The sequence below is a fragment of the Pan paniscus genome, chromosome 2, assembly GCF_029289425.2.
Source record: "Pan paniscus chromosome 2, NHGRI_mPanPan1-v2.0_pri, whole genome shotgun sequence".
Lineage (NCBI taxonomy): Eukaryota > Metazoa > Chordata > Mammalia > Primates > Hominidae > Pan > Pan paniscus.
Window position 1 is genome coordinate 104,729,469 of NC_085926.1, and position 16,932 is coordinate 104,746,400.

The 16,932-nt window shown below is 35.4% G+C and overlaps 1 protein-coding gene across 1 annotated transcript in view; it reads right to left on the reverse strand.

Annotated features, from left to right (window-relative positions):
• LOC129397422 (ATP synthase subunit a-like) overlaps window positions 1-16,932 on the reverse strand; it is a 903,826-nt gene that overhangs the window by 408,889 nt on the left and 478,005 nt on the right. Inside the window, exons 9-10 of the transcript XR_010111618.1 lie at window positions 10,381-10,474; window positions 477-1,218 (exon numbers count right to left, since the gene is read on the reverse strand). The gene's annotated coding sequence lies outside the window, so the exon portion shown is untranslated. Of the gene's footprint in view, window positions 1,219-10,380; window positions 10,475-16,932 lie in introns of the transcript that reaches the window.

Genomic DNA, 16,932 nt, shown 5'->3' on the forward strand with positions numbered 1-16,932 from the left:
CTGAAAATAGCTGTAAATATTTTCTTTTTGTTACTTTTTTTCTTTGCAGAAAAAGCCAGTGTTGGGGTTCCTAGTGCAGCAGATGTTTGCTAGAAGATAGGAATACATTATGCATAAACCAACTTGTTTTATTATAAACACTGAATTTAAGTTGTGTTTTTTTCTATGTCCTAAATAATATTAATCAATGAAATTCATCTTAAAAATTTAATACAGAAAACTCTTTGTATTTATAAGTATGAAGTGATTGAAATCATGGGAAATAAGTAGAAATTATAAGCTGTATATCATAAGGGTCTACAAATAAACCATGGCAGCGAGGCGCAGTGGCTTACACCTGTAATCCCAATACTTCGGGAGGCCAAAGCGGGCGGATTACCTGAGGTCAAGAGTTTGAGACCAGCCTGGCCAACATGGTGAAACCCCGTCTCTACTAAAAATGCCAAAATTAGGCATGGTGGCACATGCCTGTAATCCAGCTACTTGGGAGGCTGAGGCAGGAGAATTACTTGAGCCCGGGAGACAGAGGTTGCAGTGAGCCAAGATAGTGCCACTGCCCTCCAGCCTGGCCGACAGAGTGAGACTCTCAATAAATAAATAAATAAACAAACAAACCATGGCATGAAAACATAGCATGAAAAGTTTAATGGGCTATTAAAAGGAAATTGAAAGGAGATTTGGAAATTTCTTTGTCTGGCATTCAAACATCTACACATTTCCTTACTCAGCAGCAACCTTTCACAGCATATGGGAACTCTAGTGTTTCTTATAAATTAAGCTTTTGTACATCTCTGTGCCTTTCTCAAAATTGTTCCCACTGTTTAGCCTTGTAAAAAACCTATTTTAGAATGAAAAAGAACTCTTAATTAATTTTTTTTCATTCTGTATTTTTGGTTCTGGAATTCAAAAAGTTTAGTTCTTGACCTACCTCTTACTCATAGGTTCCACCTTGATCGACCACCACTAGGATTCAGAAAAAGCAAAGAACCTGCTTGCAAAAGGCAAGCAGGAAAAACCATTCCTAGGGAAAGGAAGTCTAGCAGGAGTTTGACTGAATAACAAAGTCTTAATAATAAGAATAAAGGAGGCAAAGCCAAGTACTAGTGTTTTTTCTTACCTAAGCTCCTGGTGAACTCCTATCTTAAATCTTGAAATTGGCATGTGACAACTTAGATGACAGGTTGATAGGTGCAGCAAACCACCATGGCACATGTATACCTATGTAACAAACTTGACATTTAGCACATGTATCCCCGAACTTAAAGTAAACAATAAATAAATAAATAAATAAAATTAAAAATAAAAGAAATTGGCATGTGACTAAAAACTGAAGGCATAGTGTGCTAGTGGTATGAGACCAGTGGAAGTGACAGCAAAGGCATTCTTGAGTGGTAGTACCCAGTAAATGTGACATGGCAAACGAAGTACTGGTCAGAAGAAACCCTGCTAGAACCTGGAAAATCAGCTAGCTCCAGACTGGTTTATAAACACATACAAGATACTGCTTAGGGACTTTAGCAACTCTTGACGGAACTTATGTTATATGGGGTTGAGGTCCTATATTTGTATGTAGGGCAAAAACTTGGAAAACAATGTTTACAGATTTTCTCATCAGCAAGAGAAGCTAATACTTCTGTATTTAACCTAAAAGATTGTTACAAGGATAACATGAGATAATATAGATGAAAGCGATTTACATTTGAAAATGTCATCAACTATTCTATGACATATAGTAGTTATGCAGCAAATAGAAGACAGAAAGGAAGAAAAGGAGAGGGAGGGGAGAAAGAAAGAAGTAAAAGCAAAGATATTTATTTATATCGTTGCTATTATTAAACTTTTAAGAAATTAGTCAAATTCCCCCATGAAATCTTCCTCCTGATGCTAACCCATACTAACCAAACCCTCTCAGACCTTTTCCTTACCTGGTGTTGCATTCCTCAATTAGCATTTAAGTAGAACAGTCGTAGAGTCTAATCATATAAACAATAGAATTTATAATCTCTGCATAAGTAGTATCCATGTCTCTCTGTTTTGTATTTTAGAGCTTTAAGCATTGGCAATGCCTAGTAAAGAGCTTTAATCAATCCTCAATAACTTACCACACAATCATTGAATGAAGGTTAAAGGATTTTTATCTTAGTTTGTTTGGGCTGACACAACAAAATTCCTAAGACTGGATAATCTATAAACAGAAATTTATTGCCCGCACTTCTGGAAGCTGGGAAGTCCAAGATCAAGGCCCCATCAGATTCAGTCTCTGGTGAGGGCCTGTTCTTCATGTATGGCACCGTCTATGTGTCCTCAGATGGAAGAAGGGGTGAACAAGCTCCCTCAGGCCTCTTTTATAACAGCAATAATCCCACTCATGAGAGCTCCACCCTCCTGATCTAATCACCTCCTAACCTCACCTCTTAACATCATTGCATTAGGGATTGTGTCTCAACATACAAATTTTGAGGGGACACAAACATTCACATAGACAGTAAGGAGACTCTTAAAGTTTGACTGAGAAAAACTGACTTTCACATCTCAGCATTGACACTTAGTAGATGTGTAAATTTGGCCATATTACCTAACTTTTCCGAGCCATTTCTTATCTAAAAAACGAGGAACATGGACGGTGCTGAAATTGTAGTTTGTGATAACATATAAAAAAGAATGCATAACATATAATAGATAATATATGTTGGGTAAATTTGAATTTAACAACTTTTTAAACTAGTATTCTTTGACTTGTATGTAAGCCAAATATGCCCCAAAAGACAGAGATAATAGTGTCAGAATACAACATACTCCCAGGTGAGAATTTATCTTAAAATAATATATTTTAAAATTGGATTTCCACAAGCACAGTAAAAGCAGGACCTGCCTGCATATAACATGTGAATATGTCTCATTCATGAATTATTTTATGTATATGAGTTTTGTGTCCTCAAATAAATTATGAGTTTTTGTGGGCAGCAGTTATATCTTATACTCACACATATTATTTGATAAATTACATAGCACTGGGAGCAGGTTTTCAATACTACGAATTCATTCATTCATGGCTACAAAGCAACTGTCTAGGAAGAGACAAATTGGAACCCACAGCACTAAACTCTGTAATTAGACGAATCGGCAAGTTTATATTCAATTTCTTGATTACATTGTCATTTATCATTTTTTCTCCTTTAACATGAACATAGAACAAAACTTTAAACTAGGGTCACCATGTGGCAAAATAATGACCAATGACATGTGTTATGTCTTTCTAAAGGGAGGGGGAAAATAATATAATCACATACCCGTTTCAAGAGAAAAGCCACAAGACAGCCACAGCATGCATGTGTGCATGTGTGTGTGCAAAATTTTTGACTTAACTCAAAATAACATTGTCTCGCTAAAGACTAGGATTTTAGAAAAGTTTAGCTTTGCAATTCTTCCAAAATAAAGATATATTTTAAATGTGATCTCTTTTAGAATTAGAATTTGGGTTAGGATTAGGGTCAGGCTGAAATATAAATATCTCTGTTGCGGGAAGTCAGGGACCCCGAATGGAGGGACTGGCTGAAGCCATGGCAGAAGAACATGGATTGTGAAGATTTCATGGACATTTATTAGTTCCCCAAATTAATACTTTTATAATTTCTTATGTCTGTCTTTACTGCAATCTCTAAACATAAATTGTGAAGATTTCATGGACACTTATCACTTCCCCAATCAATACCCTTATGATTTCCTATGCCTGTCTTTACTTTAATCTCTTAATCCTGTCAGCTGAGGAGGATATATGTCGCCTCAGGACCCTGTGATAATTGCGTTAACTGCACAAATTGTAGAGCATGTGTGTTTGGACAATATGAAATCTGGGCACCTTGAAAAAAGAACAGGATAACAGCAATGTTCAGGGAATAAGAGAGATAATCTTAAATTCTGACCGCCAGTGAGCCGGGCGGAACAAAGCCATATTTCTCCTTTCAGAAACAAATGGGAGAAATATTACTGAATTCTTTTTATCAGCAACGAACATCCCTGAGAAAGAGAATGCGCCCCTGAGGGTGGGCCTCTAAAATGGCCCCCTTGGGTGTGGCCATCTTCTATGGTCGAGCTGTAGGGATGAAATAAGCCCCAGTCTCCCATAGCACTCCCAGGCTTATTAGGACGAGGAAATTCCCGCCTAATAAATTTTGGTCAGACCGGTTGCTCTCAAACCCTGTCCCTGATAAGATGTTATCAATGACAATGGTGCCTGAAACTTCCTTAGCAATTTTAATTTCGCCCCGGTCCTGTGGTCCTGTGATCTCGCCCTGCCTCCATTTGCCTTGTGATATTCTATTACCTTGTGAAGTACGTGATCTCTGTGACCCACACCCTATTCGTACACTCCCTCCTCTTTTGAAAATCCCTAATAAAAACTTGCTGGTTTTACAGCTTGTGGGGCATCACGGAACCTACTAACATGTGATGTCTCCCCCGGACACCCGGCTTTAAAATTTCTCTCTGTTATACTCTGTCCCTTTATTTCTCAAACTGGCCGATGCTTAGGGAAAATAGAAAAGAACCTACATGAAATATCGGGGGTGAATTTTGCCCAATATCTGGCTGAATTTCCCCCGATATCTGTCTATACTTACAATGGCACTTTTTCTATTTCCTGGCTTATCACATCTAGCTCCTCCAGGGTTATGTATTTTTCTAAGTGAAAGGAGTATAATCTCTTCCTATAGTCAAATATGTCCTGAGTTTCTCTTTAAAAAATTCCCTTACTAATCAAAATGAAAGGTATTTTTAATTGCTTTTTTAAAAAATGATTTTAAAACCCCTATCCAGTTATTTAATAGGCACATAGGACAACTAAATTCCCTTAACTATTGCTTGTTAAGTTATGGACTCAAGAACAATCAGTCTAAAGTCGTGGCTTGCTTTAGAGAGCTGCTAGTTCCTGTTCTCACCCTACCTAACCAGAAGTGTTTCCACTACTGAGCATGCTTTCTCCCTAGATAAAGTAGATCTCTCTAAGCCCTATCCTCACTGTGTTCATCAGCATATCTGGGTTGTCTCCAAATGTTCCTTCAATCCTTATCTTTTTCTTTTCAATTTTTCAAATTCCATACTTTCTTCAAAATTTAACAGCACATTACGATACTTGCTATGCCTTATCTCATTCCAGAGGAAACTGTCAGGACCACAGTTCCTGTTGCAGGAGAAGCCATAATGAGTAAGTCTAAATTGAATGCATATTGGCTTCTGACCCAAGCATTGGCTTGGGACCTATGACATAATACGGTATGAAGCTAAGTGGGGATAATCAGAAGTTCCTTCTCTGGAATTTAAATTGAGAAATTTTATAGGAGAGTGGCTCATAAAAGCAGGAAATAAAAGAATGCAATTAGCAGAAACGAGATAAAATTGAGGCTTTGACAGGTGAAAAGTTGTAAAAAAAATTTATAAGTAAGGAGAAACTCAGATATAAGAACAACAAAGCAAAAACCAACTCAACAAAGAGAAAGAAAGAATAGTCTGATGAAAATATGTCGGGGATGGAGTTTGAGAGTAGACGGGGGCACTAAAACGAACTGAGCTATGTTATTGTGAAACTTGAGAGTTAAAAACAAGAAATCCTGTTTAGACATCTATCTCAGTGTTCTTGCCCAAGCAGGATTTGTGTTTCCCTTGAGGTACTACACATGTATATGATTAGGTGTTGCTTACCGACCTCTAATTCATTAAATTATCTTTACCACCAGATTAGAAGCATCTTGAGCTCTGATATCCTGTCTTACTCTTTCTCTTTTTTTCTCTTTTACCCAAAAACCTAGCACTAAACAATACTTCTCACATAGAAAATGTTCATTAAGAGATTCAAAACAAGTTAAAGGCCCTACATATTAATTTTATCCAGAAATCTACAAGATAATGATTCCAAGTCTTGTTATTTCAGTTTATAAAGTAACAAGGAATGCAATTTAACTTCTAACATGTTTATTTCCCCCTTTTTTGTCATTATTATTAAGGCTTGGCAATAATAACTCACAGCATAGCTGGAGCTAAGTAACAGAAGACTTCAATCCACAGATTTTTGAGTCTGATAAATGGCAAGAACAAGTCAAAGTTTGTTTATGCCAAGAAAAACAATACCATCTTTTCATATATAAGAAGAAGAAAAAGAGAGTAATACTATTTGATTATCTCTTCCTAACACTTATTCTTTCAAATGGAAGAATGCCAAATACAAGTTCAGACTTTTTAAATGGAAAAAAGTTATAATAATTAGTATAAAATGAGTCAAATATGCTAGTTACAGAAAGATTTCAGAATAATTCCTTAGTAGTTTCAAACTCTATAGAAATGGATAAAACAGAAGTAGTAGTCCTGTTGAAATCTGAAGATAGTTATTAAGTTACCATTCAGCTTACTCTTCTTTCAAATAATACTGGGTTCTTTAGAGTTTTCAAGCAGGTCATCTTTTTCATCCCTTTAATCACTGTGGTTGGTCTTTTCTGAAAAAAACAGTTTTTCCACATCCTTCTCAGGTAATTTTCGTGACTTTACAATGGCTTGTGTTTAATGGCAGAGTGAGCCAAAGGATCAAAGATTTATTTGGCTCTTATTAGCTTGTATTACAATAGTGAGAGAATGTTCTGGCTTATAGACAAGGAGGAAGCAATAAATATAGCATGTCTGACCTTCAGGAAAGGTTTTGATTCTATTATGAGTACCATTTTACTCAGCAAGCCAGAAAGTTAATCATCTTCATTACATAACAAACGGGGGTTCATGGAACCTCACCCTTCTAATTCTTATAATGCTGAACCAAATAAAGTGGCCCTTGTACTCACTTGTATACCTTTGAGGGGGCAGGGGCAATCTAGTTGATGTCCTATTTTGATGTTCTCCTGCAGCCTATTAGGTCCTGAGTTCCTCTGGCTTATCAGTCAATGAACCAGGGTTCACTTTTCCACACTGTACCTTTCTGTTACTCTTCCTTATACTAGTATAACATTTTTATAGGGTTGATATAAGCTTTGCTCATAAAAATACGGGAAGAAAAATCAGAGAATATAACAAATGGAGACATTTTAAAATCACAGAGAATTAGTGTTCTCAGTGTCCCTGGAAATTCACTCACTGATTTAAGTTCCTAAGTTAATTATCATAAGTTTTAGTTGCTATCTTGATCTGCACCTAAAACATTCCCCTTTGGTATCATTAATGTTCCAAGATCAGCTACTGAGAAGCAACATAGGTGAGGTATTGAATAGGAAAACAGGCTGGGAGGGTCTTTTTTCTCCTGGGAATGCTGAATAAACTGTGGGTTGTATGCCTGCATTTTGACTGAAACTCATTACATAAGGTCACATGTGGAATTTTCCATTTTTATCATGTTGGTGCTCAAACACTTTCAGATTTTGGAGGATTTCTGATTTTAGATTTTCCGATTAGGGATGCTCAACCTGTACTTCTAAAAGCTTAGCTAACTATATGGATCCTCTTCAGTTTAAAACATGGATTATGTGTCCTTCAGCATGTTCCATTCCACCTCACATGAGTAATGCTCTGGGAGGTGTACAAGCTTATATTTCACGCTCTTAAGATCTACTGATCAAAAATCTAGCCCGAAAGTCCATGAGGGCAAGGATTATGTCTTATACCTCTTTATAGCCCTCTTTGTGCTTGGCAGTGTTCATTTTACCCTGAACTTACTCAATAATTGAGGGACAGAGCAGGATTTATACTTAGGATGCTGGACCTAGAGTTTATACCTGGGTCACTGCCCCTAGGCTGGGATGGAGCCAGGTTTTCACCAGCCAGTCTAGACAAGGAATGAAGTCTCATCTGTAGATATAGTGAAACCCCTTTGTCCTACCATAAGCTAATTAATGAAATGAAACTTTTTGAAAATTAATAGAATTTAGATGCAATACCAGAATTTATAGTATAAATAATTAGGATAAAAACGTAACTTTTTAACTCACAAAGTGCATATGGTGTGGCAGAGATTGCTCGGCAAGTTTGGATTAGAGACTATTTGCTGCTTCACTTGTCTTTGTTTCCTAAAGATAAATTTAGTATCATGCAAGAAATGAACATTACACCCTTTCGGTGCAATAATATTTCACATAAATTTGATTTGCATGAAGCCAATACTGTAAATAAAGCAAACATATTCTGTGTTTCATTTTTTAAAAAGAGTGATGAATGCAGTTCCTGGGCTTATTTAAGCTTCCTGCGTTTTACAACTTTTTCAGTGGGATGAATTAGCATGATGTGGTGAAACAGGCTGGCAGATGCCAGAGGAAATTAAGACTTCCTGGGCATACCAGTAAGAGAACTCCACATATAGCAGAGAAATAAGAACAATCTGATTTTCAAAGCAGTTGCTAATCTTATTTCTGCTCATATCTACTCTACATGTTTCTCCTGATGTGAAACTTTTATGAAGTTCCAGTTTTAGGGTTCACTGAAGAAAAGACTGCCAATAATCCTGAACCCTGCCATATTTTATCAAAGCTTAGACAGACAAATGGTCATAAGGAACTGAAATAAAAGGAACTCAGCATCTCAGTGGACTGCTGTAAGTAGGATTCCTAACCCAAAGACCAAATACTGAGAAGTCAAACCTAAATATGTATGTGTTTGCATGTATGCACATAGACATATATGTGCATATGCATATATGTGTACGTGGAGAGAGGAAGAAAGGAAGAAGAAAGAATGAGACGGGGTAGGGGAGATTCAGAGACTAAATTGGGAAGAGTAAAAGTAGAAGAGTAGCTTCAAATAGATTTGGTCTGAAGGCTAATTTGTGAAAGTACAATTAGAGAAAGACAATGACTGCAATTATAAACCTCATTATCTTTAACAGTTAAGCAATTGTTAAAAGACACAAAAAGTAATTTAAGCTTTATGTGCTATCAACCATGCAAAGGTTATTAAATTCATCATTTGTACATATGTGGAAATATAGACATATGTTAACATCTTATATTTAAGGATATGTTGAGCAGGTATGCATTCTATAGTAAATAAATATATAATGAAAAATAGATATAGAAACCAGTGATTGAATAACATGACTTTGTAAACCAAGCAAAAGGAAAAAACACCTCCTCTCTTTCTCTAGCTGATATTCTCATCGTCACTGACAGGTTAGTATAATAGTAAAAATGTCAGCAATTATTTTAAACCAAGAAGCAATACAATTTCATTTTTTCTAGCCAAGAAAATAAATCACTATATCTAAAAATATAATAAAAAATGATTAAAATTGATAGCTGGTAATGCTTTTTATTCATTAAACCATTAAATTCTCACTGTAACCCCATTTGATTGGAAAGGAAAGTAAGGCTTCAAGATGTTGAGTAACTTGTCCAGTCACAAAGTAAATGGTAGATATGGGATGTGAATTCAGTTTCCTGTTGTTCCAGAGCAGGAGTAGCAAACCCTACAGTTACCCTACAGCAAATTCATTGGGAAAATGGGCTCTCACTGTCCAGTCAAATGTTCTAAAAGAATAAAGCCTTTTAGCAGGGCAGGTATATATGCTCTGTTGACCCTATTCTGATTCTTGATTACTACATTTAAAACTACCTCAAAATGTCGTGGCATAAAATCTCTACTATTTTATTGGGCTCACATTTTTATATGTTAGGAAGTCAGGAAGTACTCAGGTGGGGGGTTCATCTCTAATCCATCTGCTATTAACTGGGGTCAGCTGGTGCTGAAAGATCGGCTTCCAACTTGGCTTCTTCATTTGCAGGTCTGGCACTTTTGTTTTCCCTGGGCTTTCTGTTTCTAGCACAGCCTCTCTGCCTCCAAGCCCTCTCCACATGGGCTTGGGTGGGAGTAGTCACACTTATTAAATGGTGATTAGCTTCCAACAGGGAGGAAGTACAAGTTTCCAGGCCAGTTAAGGGCTGTGCCTGTTACTGGCAGTATCAGTTCTGCATACTGTATTGGTCAAAGCAGTCTGGGGCTGCTGTCTCAGATTCAAGTAGGTGGCAAAGTAAACTTTACCTCTTGATGGAAGAGTTATAACAGCTCAATGCAGATGAGAGATGTTGTGCTCGTCTTTGGAAAAGACAATCTGTCACAAGCCCTGTAACTCCAAATTGCTTTAAATCTAGTATCTTCAGATATTGAAAATACTTGCCAACCACACAAGGACTAGAGTTTATGTCTATACAGTAGAGCTTATTTTTATAACTACTATTAAATCATCTTCTCCTGATCTTAAATACTAATTATATACAGATAACAAAAGAAAGTCAACACTGAAAATAAATATAAAACAAATATGCACAAAATTACAAGAAGAATTTAAAATATGCTTATGGAAAATAATATTAAAGGTTATAATATAAAAATTAATGGGTGGGGCATGATGGCGCATACCTGTATTCCCATTACTTTGGGAAGCTGAGGCAGGTGGATCACTAGAGCCCAGGAGTTCAAGACCAGTGTGCAGCAGCATGGTAAAACCCCGTCTCTACAAAAAATACAAAAATTAGCCAGATGTGGTGGTATGTGCCTATAGTCCCAGCTACTCGATGGGGTGGGGGCAGGAGGTTGGGGTGGGGGGATCCATTGAGCCTGGGAAGTTGAGGCTGCAGTGAGCTGTGATTGCACCACTGCACTCCAGCCTGCATGACAGAGTGAGACCCTGTCTCAAAAAAAAAAAAAAAAAAAAAAAAACTAACAAAAGCTATTAAAAGTCATTTTTTTAATTGTGGACACAGCCATGCCTGTTAATTAAGAATAACAATTTAGAAAGGCCAGGAATTTTGTATTCTAATTTGACACTTAATAGAGGTATGCACTTGAATATATTAATTTACCACACTGAGACTGCATAAAGGAGAGAGTATACATAAAATTCTTAGTATGGTGCCTGCACAAATTGAATTAGGGCCCAACAAACTTTAGTTATACTTACTTGGAGGACGGCCTGATAATTTTGTGTTTTTACAAAATTCTTTATATTTATATATACAAACTTCTATCACCTAATACTGACTTGACAATCATAGGCCTATTTTAAAGACTTTTCTATCCAAGCAAAAGATGGACATCATTTCATTAATTCAATGTTTATCTCTGTGTAGATATTTTATTAAACACTCAGGAAAGTGCCTGAACACTCAAAACAGTAGAGTCAATCCTCATTATTTTCAGATTGCATATATTTTGTCTACTACTAAAATGTATTGGTAACCCCCAAATTAGTACAACATTTATGTGGTCATTCCTGGACATGTGCAAAGCAGCAATTTGAGCACCTGGCATGCACATTCCCAGCTGAAGGCAACCTCTCCCTTCTTATTTCAGGTCTCATAGTCTAAACAAGTTTCCTTTTGAGGGCCTATTTAATGCCATGCTTTTGGAATTTTTGTGCTGTTTATTGGTGTTTTGCTATTTAAAATGGTTCTCAGGTGTAGTGCCAAAGTACTGCCTAGTGTTACTAAGCACAAGGCTGTAATGTGCTTCACAGAAAAGTATCTGTGCTAGATAAACTTAGTTCAGGTGTGAGTTTTCATGCTCTTGGCTATGAATTCAATGTTAATGAATCAACAATATAAATTAAGTAAGGCATCTTTAAACAGAAAGACACATAAAATAAGGTTATGTATTGATTGGTTGAGGAAAATGTGAACATAAGCTCCCAGGAAACTAACCCTAGATTTCCCCTAGAACTAATGCTTTAGCACTCACTAATTCAGCATTTGTGGTAACTTTATAGAACATGAGCACTGCAAATAATGAGAATTGACTGTATTTGATATTTCAATATACACAATTTATCTGGGGTGGTATATGTAATATAATGTAAACAAGAGCATTGGAAAGAATAACTGATAGATGTAGGCACAAAACAATATAAAAGAAGTCAATTATCCCGAACTCAGATTTATGGTGGTTATTTGGAACATGGCCTGGAGGCTGAAATTCAGGAAAGGTGACCCTGTTCAATAAATGGTGCTGGGAAAACTCGATAGCCATATGTAACCATATGTAAAGAACTGAACTCCTATCTCTCACCATAGAAAAAAATTTAACTCAAGATGGATTAAAGATTTAAATGTAAGATCTGAAACTATGGAAAGAAAATCTAGAACAAATTATTTAGGACATTGGCCTAGGCAAAGAATTTATAACTAAGATCTCAAAAGCAACTGCAACAAAAATAGAACTGGACAAATGAGACTTGATTAAACTAAAGGCTTTCCGAACAGCAAAATAATCAATAAACAGACAACTGACAGAATGGGAGAAAATATTGGCAAATTTTACATCTGAGAAAGGACTAATATCCAGAGTCTACAACAAACTTAAACAACTCAACAAGAAAAAAACAAATAACACAAATAGAAAGTAGGCAAAGGACATGAGCAGACATTTCTCCAAAGAAGACATACATTTTTGCAGCCAATGTTAAGTTGGCATTGGTTTAAAGTAATGGGTTATAATATGTTATTTGCAAACCTCATGGTAACCCCAAATAAGAAATCCTACAACAGATACACAAAAAATAAAAAGCCAGGAATTAAAACATACCACCAGAGAAAATCGCCATTATAAAAAGGAAGACAAGAAAAAGGAAGAAAGGAAGAGAAGACCACAAAACACCAGAAAACAAAAAACAAAACGTCAGGAGTAGGTCATTGCTTATCCATAGTAACATTGAATGTAAATGGACTAAACTCTCCAATCAAAAGTAATAGAGAACCTGGATTAAAAACAGCAACAATAATGATCTGTTATATACAAGAAACACACTTCACCTATAAAGACACACATAGACTGAAAACGAAAGGATTCAAAAAGATATTCCATGCAAACAGAAAACAAAAAAGAGCAGGAGTAGCTATACCTATATCAGACAAAATAGACTTCAAAACAAAAACTATAAAAAGAGGAGTCAATAGACCATAGACTATTGGTTATAGTCTATTTCCTAGTAGTCAATAGATTAAAGGCACTATACAGCAAATGAACCTAATAGATATTTACAGAACATTTCACTCAATGATTGCAGAATACACTTTCTTCTCCTTAGCACATAGATCATTCTCAAGGATAGACCATATGTTAGACCACAAAACAAGTCTTATAAAATTCAAAAGAATTTAAATTAGATCAAGTATCTTCTCTAACCACAATGGAATAAAACTAGAAATCAGTAGCAAGAGGAAATTTGCAAACTATACAAATGGATGAAAATTGAACATGGGCTCCTAAATGATAAGGGGTCAATAAATAAATTAAGAAGAAAATTTAAAATTTTCTTAAAACAAATTATAATGGAAACACAACATTCTAAAACCTATGGGATACAGTGAAAAAGCACTACTAAGAGGAAAGTTTATAGCAATAACTGCCTACATAGAAAAAGCAGAAAAACTTCAAATAACTTCCCAATGCACCTTAAAGAACTAAAAAATGAAGAGCAAATAAACCCCGAATTATTATATGAAAAGAAATAATAAAGATCAGAACAGAAATGAATGAAATTGAAGCAAAAAATATATAAAAGATCAAAAAATGAAAAAAGTTCATTTTTTGAAAAGATAAATAACATTGACTAAACTTTAGCCAGACTAAGAAAAAGAGAGAGAAGGACCAGATAAATAAAATCAGAGACAAAAAAAGGAGACATTACAACTGACACCACAGTAGTTCAGAGTATTAGAGACTACTATGAGAAACTATATGCCAATAAATTGGAAAACCTAGAATAAATGAATAAATTCCTAGACACATACAACTTACTAAGATTGAAATATAAAGAAATCCAAAACCTGAACAAAACAATAACAAGCAGTAAGATTGAAGGCATAACAAAAATTAAAAAATTCTCCCAGCAAAGAAAAGCCTTGAACCTAATGGTTTCATTGCTAAATTTTACCAGTTAAAAAACTAATACCAACACTACTCAAACTATTCTGAAAAATACAGGAGTAGGAAATCTTTCCAAACTCATTTATGAAAGCAGTATTACCCTGGTATTTTACCCTGGTATTTTCAAAACCAGACAAATACATATCAAAAAATATAACTATAGGCCAATATCTTTGATAGTTATCAATGCAAAAATTTTGACAAAATACTAGCAAACAAAATTCAATAACACATTAAAAAGATCATTCATCACGTCCTATTGGGATTCATCCCAGGGATGCAAGCATGGTTCAACCTACACAAATCAATCAATGTGATATATCATATCACAGATTGAAGGACAAAAACCATATAATATTTCAATTGATGCTGAAAAAGGATTTGATACAATTTAGCATCCCTTCTTAACAAAAACTCTCAAAAAAACTGTATAGAAGAAACATTCCTCAACACAATAAAAACCATATACAAAAGATTCATAGCTAGTATCATACTGAATCAGCAAAAACTGAAAGCCTTTCCTCTAAGGCTTTTAGAACATGACAAGGATGCCCACTTTTACCACTGTTATTCAACACAGTACTGGAAGTCCTAGCTAGAGTAATCAGACGAGAGAAAAAAATAAAGGGCATCCAAACTGGAAAGGAAGTAGTAAAGGTATCCCTGTTTGCAGATTACATAATCTTATATTTGGAGAAACCTAAAGACTCCACCAAAAAAACTATCTGAACTAACAAAGAAATTAAGTAAAGTTGTGGGATACCACAATAGCAACATGTAAAAATCAGTAGCATTTCTATATGCCAACAGCAAACAATTTAAAAAAGAAGTCAAGAGAGCAATCCCATTTACAACAACTATGCATGAAATTAAATACCTAGGAAGACAATCAAAGAAGTGAAAGATCTCTACAATGAAAATCATAAAACATTGATGCAAGAAATGTAAGAGGACACAACAAAGGAAAAGATATTCCATTTTCATGGGTTGGTAGGATCAATATTACTAAAATACCCACACTATCCAAAGCAATCTGGAGATTAAATGTAATCACTATCAAAATACTGATAACATTCTTCACATAAACAGAAAAAAGGATTCTAAAATTTATATGGAACACAAAAGACCCAGAATAGCCAAAACCATCCTGGGCAAAAAGAAGAAAACTGGAGGAATCACATTACGTGACTCCAAAGTATACTACAGAGCTATAGTAATCAAAACAGCATGGCACTGGCATAAAAACAGACAGACCAATAAAACAGAATACAGAACCCAGAAATAGGTCCATACATCTACAGTGAACTCATTTTTAACAAAGGTGCCAAGAACATTCATTGGGGAAAGGACAGTCTCTTCAACAAATGATGCAAGGAAACCTGGATACCTATATACAGAAGAATGACTCTAGACTCCTATCTCTCACCATACACAATAACTATATAAAAATCAAATAAAAATAGATTAAATACTTAAATCTAAGACCTCAAACTATGAAATTACTAAAATGAAACATTGGGGAAACTCTCCAAGACATTGATCTTGGCAAAGGTTTCTTGATTAATACCCCACAAGCATATGCAACCAAAGCAAAAATGGACAAATGGGATCACATCAAGTTAAAAAGCTTCTTGCGTAGAAAAGGAAACAATCAGCAAAGAGACAACCCACAGAATGGGAGAAAATATTTGCAAACTATCAATCTAATATATAAGAAGTTCAAATAACTCTATAGGAAACGTCTAATCTGACTTTAAAATGGCAAGAACTGAATAGATATTTCTCAAAAGAAGACATTCAAATGGCAAATAGGTAAATGATAAGGTACTCATCATTGATCATCAGAGAAGTGCAAATCAAAACTGCAATGAGACATCTCACACTAGTAAAGTGGACTTTTATTCAAGACAGGAAATAACTAATGCTGGTGAAGATGTGGAGAAAAGGAAACCCTTATACACTGTTGGTGGGAATGTAAATTAGCACAGCATTCATGAAGAACAGTATGGCTGTTCCTCAATTAACTAAAAACAGAACTATCATATGATCTATTGATCCCACTGCTAGGTATATACCCTAATGAAAGAAAATAAGTATGTTAAAGAAATATCTACACTTCCATGTTTATTTTAGTACTATTCAGAATAGCCAAGATTTGGAAGCAACATGTGTCCCTCAACGGATGAATGGATAAAGAAAATATGGTACATATATACAATGGAGTATCATCCACCCATAAGAAAGAATGAGATCCTGTCATTTGCAACAACATGTACGGAACTGGAGGACATTAAGTGAAATAAGCCAGACACATCAAGGCAAACTTTGCATGTTTTCACTCATGTGTGGGAGCTAAAAGCTATTGTTTCTATTGAACAATAGAAATGCATACAAAAATATAGATAGAATAAATACAAGAGTATTTGATAACACCATGAAGATTACAGTCAATAATTTATTGTATATTTTAAAATAACTAAAGAGTATAATTGTGTAACACAAAGTAATGATAAATGCTTGAGGTGATGAATACCCCATTAACCCTGTTGTGATTATTACACATTGTATGCCTGTATCAAAATGTCTCATGTACTCCATAAATATATTCATCTACTATATACGTATAAACATTTAGAAATAAAAAGAACACATACAAGTGGCCAAAAAGCATCTGAAAAACTGCTCAACATCATGAATCAGAGAAATACAAATGAAAATGAAAATGAGATACCGTCTCACACCAATCAGAATGAGTGCCATTAAAAAGTCAAAACAACTGATGTTGGCAAATGTGTCAGTCTGTTTGCACTGCTATAAAGGAATATGTGAAGCTGAGTAATTTATAGAGAAAAGAGTGTTATTTGGGCTCACAGTTCTGCAGGCTGTAAAGGAAGCATGGTGCCAGCATCTGCTTCTGGTAAGGGTCTCAGGAAGCTTCTAATCACGGCAGAAAGCAAAGGGGAGCCAGCAAGTCCCATGGCCAGAGAGGGAGCAAGAGGCAAAAGCAGAAGTTCAGGTTCTTTAATACAGCCAGGTTTTGAGTGAATT